This window comes from Paralichthys olivaceus, chromosome 13 (genome assembly GCF_024713975.1).
Source record: "Paralichthys olivaceus isolate ysfri-2021 chromosome 13, ASM2471397v2, whole genome shotgun sequence".
NCBI classification, from domain to species: Eukaryota; Metazoa; Chordata; class Actinopteri; order Pleuronectiformes; family Paralichthyidae; genus Paralichthys; species Paralichthys olivaceus.
The window spans coordinates 15725173-15741752 of NC_091105.1; positions in this window are offsets into that span (position 1 = coordinate 15725173).

The window sequence follows — 16580 nt, forward strand, 5'->3', positions numbered from 1 at the left end:
ATTTTGTCGAACATTTGATGATTTTTGATAAGATGAAACCAATGATGTGTTCTTACAGGTCTGCTTTAAAGTGCTGAGTTTTAATTGCCGGATAAACCTTTGTTTTTTCCGCAGATTTTTTTCAAGTCAGTCAGTTCAAATTATGAAAATAAACAAGCACGCATCCAAAAATAATAATCTCACTTTTTGGCACTGATTTGGTCACAACAAGAGAAGACAGATCTCATTATCTCTGTTTGGGGGGGAGAAAAAAAAAAAAAACACTGAAATGTTATCTTGAAACAACAGACAAACAGAGACTTTTTAAATTTGAGTGCTTTTATGCCAAAACACAAACAGGGTGAAGAGACAAGCGGGGAGAGAGACAGACAGACAGACAGTCAGCAAGACAGAAGAAAACAGACTAAGAATAAGAGAAAGCGAGAGGGGGAAAGCATAGCTAATGGCATTGGTATCAGATTTATTCCAAAGAGGCAGCAGCAGAAGGAGGCAGGAAGGAAGGCTGGATGATTTCTTCGCCCCATCTTCCCCTTTCCCTGATTATGAAAGGAGACATGGCGCGAGGTCGAGGGTCAAGCCAAAAGGAGACAGCATTGTGTAGAAACTGTCACGCACCGCCACCTATTTTGACATGCACAGGCCCGTTTGTTGTCTGTCGAACATGCAAATTGGCAAGCCCGGGCTGTCATATAAAGGCAGGCAGATATGCCTCAGTCGGGGGAAAATGAGAGACCACCTGTAACCAAGAGAATGGGAAGTGATGGACAAGCATTCAGTCAGCCCGCTCGTCATTTCCAGGCCCGCCATTCACCCATCAGCCAAGTATCACCCGCCCTCCTCCTTTCGCCACCACCATCAATCCCATCCCCAGCGCACACATATACATGTAAAAATCTATTCTTAATATTCAGAAGCAGGAAGTGAAGGAAAAATAAATATATACGACGGAAGGGGATTGGAGGGGGGTCGGCGGTGGTGATTTCAACCTGCTGGCTGCCTAATAGGATCCTGCTTGGAGACAGCTGAGGGTCAGACCTGGATAATTAGTTGTCCATGGAGGGAGCATCACTCTTCCACAGGGAGTGGACAGAAGGGGGGGGGGGCCCTGAAAGGTGGCCCTGATACTTTGAATCCCAAAGAAAGTCCAGCATGTGTCAGGTAATCGACATGACTATATGGGCTAAATGCATTGATGCTCCATGGTTTAAGGTAGACATGAAGCTGGACATTACATTTACAGTGGTGATTATAGAAAATGAGGAGAGTATGTCATGAAAACCTCATTAGGTAATTAGCTGTCCACTAGAAACATCCATGGCTCATCAGGAGGCAGTGGTGGAAGTGGACTGCTGTTTAAATGTCCCTGTTTTCTTACGAAACGATTTAAAGTTTAAATTCCCCTGATTGCTGTGGAAAAGTGTCACTATTTGATTTTTTTCATTTGCTCGATTATGTGCAAAAAGTAAACCAGCATATGCCCGACCTGACACAAGACATAGTTGAATATATAACCAAATGCACTGATAGCAACTCTTAATAAAATAAAAAGCTAATTTTATTTATTGGAGATACAACTTTTTTGTCCAAATAACAAATAACAGCATCAGGAGGAAGCACATCTTGATACAGGCGTGTGATTTCATTGTATGCTTAATTTAAGGGTAATGATAGAAATCTAAGGTCATGAATTCAACTCTTCCAACCACTTTAGTCCTATATTCAGCTTTCCCAGCTTGCTAATATATGATCACCAGCAACCACCTCATACACATGGATATAATCCGTCAAGTACAAAATAGTCACTCAGGCACACATGCAGAGACACCTCCAAAGCTCTGACGCTCAGGCACCATATGTTTTATGTGGTCATGTCTAATTTATCACGAGCTGTTTTGAAGAGAGAAGTTGAAAAGAATTATTTTATTCCCAGAAGACATCCCATTTCTGTACTTAGCAACCAGAACAAAAGGGTCACGCCAACTGTACTCTTCTCCTTCCCAGTCGATTTAAGCAATAGATCATTACCCATGTAGACGTGAGCTAATCGCCGCTGTCCGCTGTTGTCAGTTCACGATGCGAAACACTTTTCTTTAGCCAAATGATCTATTAATATTGAAGGATTAGGGTCTCCTTTCTGTTTTGATATAGGGCAGAAACTGTCCTCATTATATGATTTAGTCCAGTCAAATGTATTCAAATGCCACCTTTATTACCCTGGAGGTGCTTTGCATATATTGAATAAATCCAACGGATACTCTGTGAAGAATCAAACATATCAAAGGTTTCCTGTCTTTGAAGTGGGGGTAGTGTCTAATTCCAAAACAGATTTTCATGATAAATAAATACATAATTTATGAATTGTGGGGTAGTGGTGGTAGGAGAAGACCAAGAAGAAGACCAAGAACAGGAAAAAAAAATGAAAACAACGATAAAAATGCATAAAACATTTTACGCCGTGGAAATGTCAAGAGACGCAAAATGACACACGCACACACTGAGTGGCACGTGCCCACCAACTGCCTGACTGATAAACAAACTGATTAGCATATCCACATTGGAGCATATGTTGTGCTCATTTGCTTACACAAAGTCTCAATCAGAATAATACACCGCGCTCGACGTATGTCATAAAAGTCTGGAAATATGTTGATGGGGATGATGAAGATGGAAATGTTTCAATTATTTAATGTCTGACAATTACATTGACAGTGTGACAACCTCAACAACCAGAATGCTGCACGGTGACTAATTGCCCTCAGGAAAATTTATGGAAATGGCAAATAAATAAAAACAAACCCAACATGTTGACCAACTGCAGCACCAGTTCTCACATTTCTGCATGTTGACACATTGTCATAATATTATCCTCACATAATTTAATATCTTCTTAACATGAATGTAATTTGTAAAATGTGCAAAAAATAAGATGTTAGTTGCCGAGCAGGCCCTGGAAGAAGGTTGGTAACTGTATGCAAATGTGAGCCTTTTTTTTGGCCAGACAACAAGCGGTGCTGCAGCAAAAGCATCAAATATGATACGTTTAGAAAGTGTGAGGGGTGAATGGTAACACAGCAGCAGATCGAGGGCTGAGGCGGGACAACTGGTCAGGGTGCATTGCTGACGCACATAAGAAAAGAACAAGCATTTACACCTGGCACACAGAGAGCAGGCCCATACAAGGCCTGTGTTGCAGGAGTCACAGTGATAAGTCGGGTAAGATTATTTTAATAATTACACATTGTCTCTAAATCTGACTGAGAAGTTTATGTAAAAATATAGTAATGATCTTTTGTTGAAAGGCACTCGATTGAAGAACTAAAATTTTACTTTCTGACTTTTATAAGATTTCTTCTTATATTTGCACCTTTAAAACAAATTGAAGTGAGAACAAAAAGTGTTGGTGCTACAGTATGTAGACCTCGGGTGGTGCAGCAGCACACCTTATTCCAACTCTACAAGACACATTACAGTCTTGGTGCTATACAAACCCACGCTGCTTGGAGCAGTTTGATCATCATTTAAAATGTCGGACAATTTTTTTCTCTCTCTCTGTCCCAAAGGCACGCAGAAAAAAAGTACTTTCGAAAAATTACAAAAAAATATATTGAATGGAGTAGAGGGATTAATCAATTAAAGTTTTGAGTAAATAACCACAAAAGGGGGACCCCATCGGGGGTAAATAATGGAGGTTCTGCACCTACGCAAACGTTCATTTAACCTGTGAACCACAAGGTTATTTCTGTTAGAAATGACGTTAACACACCTCTTACACACACACACACACACACACACACACACACACACACACACACACACACACACACACACACACACACAACCACAGAGAGGCAGCCTGAGGAAGGATGATTTATGTGGGAAGATCCATCTTCATCATCTTGCCTCTCACCTTGGTCTCCATCAGTGTTAATTAAAGGAAGGTCAGTGTCACCCTCCCCGCTTCCCCCCTCAACCAACCCTCTTTTACATAATAAATCACTCAAGACACACAAAGGGGGCTGTTGACACAAACAGAATGCTCCTAGCTAACTAGCTAACTGCAGTTCGTCGGGCTGAGGAGTCAATTCATAGCCTGCCATAAATAATACTGAGAGTCAGAGTGTTGTGTCTTTGTCTGGGCTCAAAGGATGGAAGACAAAGACAAGTTGTTCTGGGAGGTAAAAGAAAAAAAATCCATAAAATATACAATATATACAAGCTTGCATAAACACAAAATATGGAAATATATATATATATACACAAAAACAGAACAGAATATAGTGGCTCTTTGATTAGAGTCATATTGCATAATTCCTTATTAAGATTAATATTTGGTAAAGCTAAAGTTTCAGATTTGTTTATTTTTTATGTTTTCAGATTGTTTGGTCAGCGGCAGTATCTGAAAACAGCAGAGAGAGAAAGTCTGTGAAAGCTTAGCGGTATGTTGTGACATTATGTCAACGAGTTTATCTAAAATCATCCACGACTGAAAACAGTAAAACCTCAGAGCAGTCATTATGCGGGTGACTTGCTGCATGTGCTGCCATTCTTTATCCACCCAGGAGAGAATAAGGATGTGTGGCTGACTTGAAAAGAACAGTGCATTGGCGTGAATACACCACCCACCCCAAAACAGTACAGTAGTTTGTGTCAGAGGGCTTTGGTCAGCCCCATGTTGTCTATGCCATTATTTTCTTGGAATCAATTTTCTAAAACCAGAAGAAAGAAACAAGAAACACATGCTCGGTATTGTGTGCAGTTCCCTGGGTTTTCTAGGTTACTGTCAGACTTGCATAATGAGGGCCACGGCGCTGCAGAGTTCCCCTCTTATCACAAACTAGCATGCATGGACCCGCTGCTCTCTCCTCAGTCATCAAGCAATTGATGTAATTGAACCAGCCCTTTGCTGTCAAGCAAGCAGCGCAGCTCAATAGCATATGCTCCGAACACTCTGGACAATGAGAGCCACGCAGCCGGGCAGGAAGGCGGCCGGGCTCGCTGCTGTTCTGTCAATAAATTTCAATTCCACTAATTGTCCAGAATTCATTAACTGAGCCTTTTGAGACATGGTCCCATGAAAAAAATAAAAAATAAAACAACAATAGGGGGAGAAAAAGGAAAAGGAGGGTTTTTGATGATGATGTGGGATGTGTTGTGTATATCGTGAACTGTTATTATTCTGCATCCTGTTGGTGGTGTTTGACGAGGGGACTCTGGGGCGAATAAAATCAGTGGGTGACACTGGGAAAGCTCTGCAGAAAACATTTTCTAACTGTAGTAATTATTGACAAACACTGTGTTAAAGCAGATCTGTTAATTGTGGTGCAATTAGAATGTGGAGGATTATTTTTTTTCTGTTTCAACAAATCAATTTCAACAAGAATGAATGCTCCAGTTTGAGCAGTTTTTTCTTATACATACATATATATATATATATATAGAGAGAGAGAGAGAGAGAGAGAGAGAGTGAGAGAGAGAGATTGTAGGTGGAAAGAAAGATATGGGTATTAATAGTTCTAACTGAACTATAATCATGTGAAAAAATATGTCTATGAAATTCAATGTCCACACATCTGCACAACCAACGGCATATATAGTATATTTGTAATACATGGGACTTATTTCTCTTAAAAGTATCTGCAATTTGCCCTGCAATGGTTTAAAAGGCTTATTTCTACATTTTCTTACTAGTTATAATATTATATCATTGTAAAAAGGCAACTGCTTCAGTTCATGGTTAATAATCATCCCAACTTCTGAATATGAAAGTGGTCAGAATGATCTTAGCCATTATCCTGCAGCACCTTAAGTCACACTAACAAACAATAACTTATTCCTCCTCCTCTGCCCCCCCCCCCTCATCTGATTGGGACTGCGTGGCCTTTCTCCTTGTCGCCCTCCAACAAAGTCCTCAGCGTCCCACATATCTGCCTAAGTGACCTGCCAGGGGGTCAAGGGTCGCAAGGAGCTGCCACTTCCCCTGTCACAGGAAACAAGCAGCAGGAAGGCGAAAGGAGAAAGAGTGGAGGGGAGGGTGGGAGGGAGGGAGGGAGGTGATATTCAAAACACAACAATGACAAGGAGGTGCCTGGAATTAGAGCTCCACTTCTCTGTCTCACAAACGCACACACAAACACACACACATACTCAGGAGAGCAGTGGTTTAAAGTGGGAAATAACATTATCACTGTGCAGGTTTAAAATGAGTCTTAAAGAAATTACAGTTTTTACTTATATTCATGCTGTAGGGGGTGTAGTCATACTTCCACACACACTGTAATGTACACAACCACCTCCCTTGGAAACACACACTCAGGCCCCAGTGAGATCAGGGTGTGTTATGGTTGAGTAAGCATGGAGCCACTGCTGCTGTTGAGCCCAGTGCCGCTACTCAGGAGGGATCACTAGATCACATTATCAATCATACAGAGCTGTACAATCACCCATGCAGTGTGTGTGTGTGTGTGTGTGTGTGTGTGTGTGTGTGTGTGTGTGTGTGTGAGAGTGTGTGTGAGAGTGTGTGTGTGTGTGAGAGTGTGTGTGTGTGTGAGAGTGTGTGTGTGTGTGTGTGTGTGTGTGTGTGTGTGTGTGTGTGTGTGTGTGTGCACAGTCAGTTCTCTTGTCTAATGATTTTTTTTGGGGTTGTGGTAATGTGCATCTTCCAGTAAACCACTGAGTGTCCCCATGTAATCTGCATCCTGGTAAAGCAATTACAGGGGATACTTTGTGTGTCAATATTGTTATTTTCAGTTTAAAAGTTTAAAGTCCTATATAAAAGTTGCCTCCTCCACAGATTTAATGAAAAACACTGCAGAAAAACTGAAACAAACCTTAAACTTGGTGCTATGGCTATATCCACAGAGCCACCGATTGTCTTAGCTTGTACCAAAACACTACTTAGGGTGGCGACACTGTCATCTCTTTATTCGTAAAAAGAGCCTAAGCGCGGTTCCGTGAAATGAAAATAACTATTATCAAGAAAGCTTCCGCATGTGCGGGCTGCCACAGCAAAAAGAAACGCTCCTTTGTGTGACTACAAGCTGACACATATATGTGAGGGCAGTTGGAAAAGTTCTTCAAAATGTCATGCACCTAGTTATTTTGAAGAACGGCCTGTCATTATGTTTGATGTTGCTGCATGGCGGCGCTCCTCAACTTATTTGCCTTTGTTTTACGCTGAGGAAACCGCGTGTGAGTCAGTGCTGAGGCCTAAGCAGTGTGGATATGAAGAGATATGAAAGAAGTGTGTGTGTGTGTGTGTGTGTGTGTGTGTGTGTGTGTGTGTGCATACGTACGTGCACTGGTTTTACAAAGTCAAAGTGTTCGGCCATATTTCTGTCTAACTTGGTGTTTTCAAATTTAAGAGAGAGGACATCTCGTCTGGAGAACGTGTTCCCATCATCCACATCTGCACGCAACATCTCAATAAATTACATCTTTTGAAATGTCTGTCAGAAAAAGCAGAAGCACTGTTATAATGTTACTAAATATAACAGGGAGTCAAGCCCAGAATAATACCTGATGTGCAGGCAGGTGGGTTTTCATGGGTTGTGATGTTTTTTTAATAATTGCCTAATAAATTACAATGTCTGGAATACATTATATTTCAATAATTAAGGTTAAATCTCTAATAACGTATTTTGACAATAAGAACTTGTGACAATAAGACATGTTACTCCTGGATTAGAAAATCACATTATTTCTGCTAACAAGCCTCAAACTATACTGTAAATAATAGATCGATCGATCGCACTTTGTTGATCCCAAATTGGGAAAATTGTAAATTTCCCTATGAACAGTGATGATAATGTTTCTATGAAAATCTATTATTTATTTCATGTTAATTACAGAAAAGAAAGAAAAAAAGAAAACTGTCAAAAACTATTTGTATATGACTAATATAACACCTTAGTTATATTACTCTGCAGATTAAATCTATTTAATTGATTAATTTCAAGTGATGACTCCCTTGTTTTAAAGATAGCAATTGATTATTACTTTAAATAAACTCAATAACAACCTGGTGTTAGGATACTTTGGTACAGAAACAGTACAAGTTATTGTCCCTTTCAACTAAAACACATAACACATCCATCTTTAAACTATAGATTTTAAGGTAAAGGGGAAGGAAAACTTGTAGGTGTCGTCCCCTTTGTTAAAACTGAGTAAAGAATGCACAGAGCCTTGTGTGTTTACCCAAAACCCTGAGACTGCACTGCCCTCAAATGGCACAATGAGGTCAATGCATACGACTCCTTCATCATGTCGCTGCCTCTCTCTCCTTATAGCTCCTCCAGGACAAAGAAGCATTAATTAAGAAGCAACCATGAGCAGCCAAGTAGCAGTATGCACACACATGACTGACACACACACACACACACACACACACTGCAGTGACTCACAGCCGTTCCCTTCTATTCTCCACAGTTTCTGATAAGTGTGAAATTCACTCCCTCTGCACAAAGACATGGCCGGGGAGGGAAATAATTTCAGTAATAGAGCTAATGGGTTTAAGTGAGACTGGAGAGCAGCCAAGAGCAGCTAAAGAGGAGAAGAGGGGAGGAGAAGGAGAAGAAGACATGGCTGGTGTGCATGGGCTGGAAGAGAGAGAAGCCAGCGAGCAGTGGAAGGAGAGAAAGGCAGAGTGCCTTTTTGCATTGTTTCGTGATTAAATTGTTTGGGAACAGAACGAGGACGCTCATTTTCTCCTGACTGCCACGATACAGTTGCTGATAAGAGTCACTCTGTGTGCACAATGGGAGGATTTGGAACGGTGGTTAATTTAATTGATAAAGCCAAACAATAGCACAATGCACAGAGACCGATTACATTTCTCTTTGTGTAATCACCATAGCAGGAGTTAAGTAAAACAAAATGAGGCCTCCAGGCAATCTGCAATCATTCTGGATGCACTCTCTCTCAGAAATAAATAAGATCTGTGGTTAAAACAACACGGCCACTTACAACATCAGTAGAGGGGCAGGATGTATCTCCCATCTCCTGTCGCTCACCAGGATTCTGTCAAACCACACCAGCAGCGGACATTAATGACATTTGAGTTAATTGTCTTTAAATTTGGGCAATGACATTAATAATGTAATATTGGCATTGTGCATCTAGTTGTTATTAAAGCTGTTTGCCAACAAATATGCCACAATAAGTAAGATATCGCACCCTATTGTCAATTCTAACACTTTGTGGCTGACACTGCAGTCATAATGTAGCACATAACAATAATTCACAATGGAAATAACTGACAGGGCCATTACATTTTCACCACACTAATGAGCAAACAAAAATCTAAAAAGACATTGAGAAAGAAAATTGTGGTATAGCAGCACAGCAGGATAAGTTTGTGCAACAATAATTCTATTTTATTATTTGGCAATTCCCTTGAAAAGATAACCTGTTAAAAAACCAGATCACATCATCAAGGCCCGAGGCTGAAAAATACACATTGTAATGAGCTGGAAGGACAAAGGGTGAGGTATTTTGTTATCTGTGAAACTTGTTCTAAAGTATAACTTAACAACATGCTCCATATTCCTCATTGTAACATAGGCAACATGCTGCTCTTCTGAAAATCCCCCTCTAGCATTAACTTAGCCTAAAATTTTGACTTTATTCTCAATGAAGACTATCTTAATATTGCTCTCATGTTATTATGACTTTTTTGTAATATTACGACTTTCTCATACAATTACATCTTCATTCTATGATACTGTTTTTCCCTTGAGTGGCACTAATATTTGTGGCATCATATGCCACAAACCTCGGCGCCAGTTAAAATGACCGCTGTGTGAAACAATCCTTTCAAACTCCCACAGATATTCTTGTCATTGATGGTGTTTATAGCACTTAAGGAAACTGCAGATTGCACTTTAATAAATGTTATGTCAACAGTGACAAACCAGTGAACCCACTTTCTCTCCACTGTATGTAAGACAAGCTGTCGTCCCTCAAGAATATAGGTTGTGGTCCTTATACAGGCAACTGCAACTCGAAGGAAACCCTGAAGTAACACAAAACAAAAATCATTTGTGTGAATGACGATGGATGTGATAATTAAGCTAACTACTGGGAAAAATAGCTATATCATCTCAGTTGCTGACTTAAACCAGCCTTAATGTAATTGCTTTGCAGGGACGCTTTCATTATATAAAGAGCCTGTGTGAAAAAGTTCCCCAACAGCTGCCACATCAAGAATTAACTGTCACGTCCTCGGTCTCTCAGAGGCTGAGCGAGGGCCAAATGAACCCCCTCTCCTCCCCTGTTCCTCTCCTCTTCTTTCCATCCACCCAGCCAACCATCCCAGTATTAAGTGAGGCGAGCGACAGAGATATGAATGTGATATTCCCTCTGGTATTTTTAACCGCCGTATTGAATTCGTATAAAACACTTAAGGCTCCTCGGCTTCTGCCTGATGGGAGCCCCTCGCAGGGCTATCTGTGAGAGTCTCTAGAGAGGCTTCTCTCCTGCCACGAAAAATTCCTGTTTTCTCTCTTACACCATCCATCCCTCCCCGCCTGCCTCAGTCCTCAGCCATCTTCCTTTTACTCTGCCCCATGCATATGCGGAGCCCCTCCACCCGCCCGTCACTCATAAAAACCTAATGAAGTTAGAGGGAAAAGTCCATAAAAATCTCATTAGGGGTTCACCTCCTGATATTGGATACAAATCAAACTTAGAGGCCCTCCTGAGGATTGGTGTAATGAGTAGTGATAAGTAGTGCGCGCCTTTAGAAAAGCCCTGCCATCTCAAGACAAGTGCTAGCAGGATGTTTGGTTGATGTTGTGTTAAAAGCAGAGTGAAACGGTGAGTCCCACAGCTACATTACACTGACAACAAGTGAATGAGGACAGACGACAAGGAGACAAGATGAGGACAGATCAGTAAAGTCAAAAGAGAAAAGTTGAGGGATGAGGCAGATTTGGAGAACTACCAAGAATTTAGTCCTCTTTTCCCAAAAAATGCAAAATAATAAGTTTATATTTTGAAGATAATAACGTGACATTAAACTCATATTTAACAATCCAACCGTCATTGTCTTTGAATGTTACCATAAGAGGGGAGACCATTAATGATTTGAGTCAGAAAGAGGAAGTACGAAGCATATTAGGCTGCATTATGAATAATGGAAAACCCTGAGAGACGTCTACACTGATCGAACACAACCTTATGAATTATACTGTGATGGGTTTTCATATTTATTTCTGGACTGCGGCTATTTCTCATGCTTGAGCGAGGCTTATCACTTTAACAATCAATTATTAACATGTGTCAGAATAAGGAGTGCTATTACAGGGATTGAGATGCATGTTGTACACTGGCCAGAACTGACAACACTTCTTGTACACTCGCTCCCCTGTCTGTTGGAGAAGCTTGATTTTTTTTTTTTTAGGTGGAAACTGAAATTTCTGGCTCTAAATTTGTGAATAATGCATCGGCCCCAGAATATGCATTATACTAAAAAGTACGAGTAAGTGGGTTGGTACATTAGAAAGGTTTCTCACTCTGCATGCTCGCCTTTTACCATCATTTGCTGGGATATATAATTAGATTTGATCGGTATGGACAGAAATGATTCTCTTTATTTAAAAAAGTTCTCAGCCTGTCATGATGATTAAAATGCTGCATTCATTAAAAAGACTATTCGTAGTAAACAACATTTGCTGTTCAAGGTTAGAGGTGTAGCCATATACAGTACACAAGTACATTACAGCTTTAAATTCTTCAATTACATCAATTCAGCATTCAGACATAATGTATTCTGCTACATCTCCTGATTAAGGTTAAAACTGGATGGCCTTCCAAGAATACTAATAAGGCGTGCAAGTCAGTCAAGAATATCATCATCGCATCCTCATGTCCATCAACAACGGTACAGATGTAAGCGGTGGTAAACCTGATGACCGTTAAACAAAGACCGCATTCATTATGCAGACAGATCATCGCTCGGTATTCTGTTCATTTGCATACAACCATATCTCATCTATTTGTATGATAATCTGATGGTTAATGAAAAGTGTGTATGTTTTCATTGGGGCTGCATAAAGGAACAGGGGGCTGTGAGGAAAACGGTGGGTGAGTATGTGTGTGTCTTAATGCAGGTTTTGAATATGCAATGCATGTCTGACCTCACTGGGTACGGAAGAGGAGGCATGTAAGATTTATAAGTTGTCTGCAGCCCCCCTGATTGACTAAAACACAGGGGATCATTTAGATAATGCATCACCACTCCTAACCAGTGCTGCAGGTCAAGAACCAAGAGAAGAGGTGCATTGACAAGGCAAGGTAGAAAAACAAGTATCCCAAAAAACAGAAGTGCACAGTCGGCTTTAAGTAATTTTTTCCCTCTTGCATCCGTATTTGATGTAATTATTTACCTCTGTCTGGTATGTGCATGATCTGATGTCATATTTTCATGTGTGTGACCTGAAACCCGAGAAGTGAGAGTTGGAGGGAGGACCTTAACCTCTTTTTTTTTTCTTTTTTGCAATGGCAATCTGGGTTCTGGAGATAACAGAGTGAAAAATGTTGGAAGCAATCCACTCTGCCTTGGAGTAAGACCTTTACGATTTCACCGCTTCATTAGGAAGTGGCTAATCTCTCCACTCGAGAGGCCTGATAAGGACTCCGCACTAATGCAGGGGGAGTCAAAGTTCAAACAGCCTTCGATGTTTTGATGCTTAACTTACTAAAGTTCCTGTATGTTCATTAGACAGCTTTATCGGGAAACTCTTCTCTTACATTCCCCAATACCCATCAAGATTGGAAGGAGAGGTGCCGGTGGTGGGTGAGGAGGGGACAAGGTGGAGAGCGGCACAGTCTGCAGCTGTGTGGAGATAACAGATAGCAGGGGATAGTGGGCTCTTGTTGGAGGAGGGATGGAGGGATGAAGTGGAGAGAGAAAGGGAGACGACTGGTCAGACCATCTTCTCCTCTCCTCCAGAGCGCTCGCTCTATATCTCGATTAAGCCTTCAACCCTGACTGGAGTGTCAGTGTAAAGCCAACAGAGTGTGTGTTTGTCTGCGTGCCTGTTAGAGTGTGTGGCTGTGTGCTCCTGTGTGTGTATGTTTTTTGGTACTGTCCACATTTGCATGCATCTGCAAAGTTGTGTGTGTGTGTGTGTGTCAGGCCTTGATGTCCTTATGCAGTCACATCTCCATCCACGCGACAACAGCCCAGGCCCCTACACTCATCAATTTTGCATTGCCATTTAAAAAAGCCTATCACACTTTCCCCATCAGATTCGCATCGGCCCCTGGTGCACATAAAAAGGCCTATTTATACTGATCCCCTCTCCCTGAAATTGTTTTTCAAAGGGAAGATATTATTTTGTGCCCTTCTAGTATCAAAGGCTCGTCAGCACTCCAGAGAGTCAACCACATATATCAAAGTAACACAGGAGCAAGAGGACACATTGAAGAGAGTAAGTGGGGGGAAAAGAGATAACACATTTAGCATGAACTACTTTGGGATGTTTGGATGCTCTTATTTTTGTTTACTGAATCTGAATTCTGTCACTTTGTGTCAGGCGACGCCCGGGCTCCCTTTTAATTGGGTCTGACATGTTTCTTATCTCCTACTAACTTTACCGATGTACAAACATGCTGTTCGCCCTTCACAGAGGAAGTTGTGAGAAATATAGAGTACAAACTCCAGAGAGTGACTGAATCAAAGGTTACAAAATGTTCAGACATAGTGAAGTGGAATGATGCATTTGGGTGCATTTGATAAAGTGTGGTTGAACTGGGAGCTACCTCTTGTGAACAGGTTCATTTAAGAAAAAAAATGTCGTAACACAATAAATCTGTATTACGGTGCAGATTTCCTCCTTGGCAGGGAGCGGTGGATTGGATTTTAAGCCTGTGGGGTCCTGGCAATGGTGATTCAGTCCAAGTGTTTTGTGAATCAAGAGATGGTCTGTAATGAAGACCCTTGAGGTATTCTCTGGATGTTGCTATGGTGATTTTTGGTCGGTGTTTCATGCTGTTGGTTCACATTAATGGCATTTAGTTATATTTTCAAGGTTTTGTTGTGCAATTTTGTAAGAACACATTTCCAGTTTGTGATTTTTGTGAAAAGAATATCAAGATCACTGTTAAGCTGAGGTCTTCAGCCAATTTCATGGATATTAGGAAGACATTTTCTAACAATTTTATTATAAAAATATGAATAGAAGCTGAGAGAATGAGCTCAGCTCCAATGCTACCATAGGGATAATAGCCAAGAGAAATGGTTTACAGGTCCAAACACCTTCGACAATATTCCTCAGCATTATCACATTGTGTTACTCTACAGGACAGTGTTCATTCAAAGGTGTCAGATGAATTGATTCATGTGCTTTGTGGCTTCCTTTGGAGGTGTCCCAGAAGAACTGACCTGCAGGAGACCACAGAGCAGTTCCGGGAAACCAGAGATCAGGTTACGTGTCTCTTACGATTCTCAATCACCCACGTCATGGTTATCCATGAAAGGTTGAATAAAGGGCAACTGAATTTAAGGACATTTCACCTCTAATCCAAATACTCTGTTTGTGTGCCCCTTGTACTTTACCTATATGGGACACTCCTCCAATGACAGCAGTACAAACTTTTAACAAATGGAGGAGAGGTGGCAGTGTCGTGTGACTCCAAAAACAATGGTTGTTCAACACTTACATATCAACTCTTTGATTTCCTTACCAACAGCTAGGATGAAAAGAAAACCAATGGAAATCAATGGCCATGATGATAATAATTCAGAACTGAAGAGGTCTCTTGGATAAAAGGTGAAATGTCCTAAATGTTTCCACAACTAAGGCCAGTTACCCCGAATTCAACTTTGAGAAGTGGAGAGAGAACATTACGAAGCTGGCAAATCTCTATTAACAGCTACATACATATGATTACAGATAAATTAAAAAGCCATTGTATCTCGGTCAATACATTCTGCATCTTTTGCTCTCTATGTGCCAGGTTGGTCAAACTAGAAGTCTTACATATTGTCCTGCACCTTCTGCAGAATCTGTTCATAGAGAGTATGTGTACTGACATCACAGAGCTGAGGGTGCAACAAGCACTTACAGTCAAGCATTTCATAGGTCATTACTGCAGAGCTACTTCATGCAATGTAGATTTTATCAGGTGTATTGAAATATCACTGTATGCGGCATAGCATCTTTCACATATTTACCTATTGGCCTAAATCAAAACATATTCACCTAACCTATTCAAACAGTGGATGGGCTATCACTGGTATTTCTGTTGAAGCTCCACAGATGTACAGATAGCGGTTTTGTTAGACTTTATTACTTCATAGACATCCACACAATGCATTGAATAACAAAGCGAAGAAGTGAATATGTCTAAGATGTTTTATTCTGACATTTCTCTGTACCTACACAGACTGTACCCCAGTGTATCTGTGAGCAGATAACAAATGAGGGTGCCAACTGGGCCACAAAATGCCTCAGAGATAATCTGCTATCAGTGAGCCTCTCTGATCCCAGGGAAAAAAAATAGGGCTTAGAGGGCGAAGTGTCAACACCTTAGATATCTGTACATACTTAGCCCTGGAATCAAAGCTAAGGTGGCAGGGGCCTGCTCACTGCTTAGCCTTATATCTCCACGACAGCGACATCCCTGCGCTACAAACCAAAGTGACTCTTGACTTTGAACCCCGGTAAGGCAGTGAGTGCCATCTACATACTAAGTTGTTTCTGAGACACAATAGAGTCACATTAATTAACGGTTTTGTTTCCAAACAAATCCTCATATTTGCATTTTCAAATGACGTGCTCTTTCTTGTGACCTTGTTCCTCTGTTTGGCTTTTGTTGTGGCCAAAGTCTAGAGACACAAAAACCAGGATGTTTTATACTTACACAGAGTTTGAAAGAAACATAAATACTTTGCATAATTAGTTGTTTAATTATGCAAAGCTTGCTCAGTGAAATTCCTCACAAGGGAAGAAATCATGAAAATCTTTAACTTTATATCCACTTGCAGAATAAAAGAGAACATTTAACAAAGAAATCCAATCCAACACGCTTCTTCCATAATTCCTCTCTTTAAATCATTGTACCAGAGCCCATTTTCTTATTTATACCAGTGCCAACCATTTTAATAAATTATATACGCAACCTTTTTGTTATTATGGCCAGTCATTAAACAATAGTGTCCTACTGCTGCTTTAAAATGTCACCATACCTAAACCATTAAGTCAATTTCTATTCATATCTGTTGCATCTAACAATCCAGTTTGCCCAAATGTTTCATTTTCTCGTGCTGAGCCGCTATAGCGCTTCCTTGCCATATAAAGAGACTGTGTATAATGAATTTGCATCTCCTCCCATGAGCCTTGGCGTTATTTAACTACCACGAATTTTCCCCAAAACAAACCAGAGCCTTCATTACGAGTCATTAGGCTTCATAAGGTTTTCATGAGCCTCTCTCTCTAATATAGAGATCCATGCAAATTTCTCAGGCAGCTTAATTCTGCTCACGACAGTACACACAAAAAAGACATCCAAGTTATTGGAGGTCCCAGTGGTTTTTATTTCTTTTCTTCTGACTGAGTCTCCTTTTACCCATAAACACA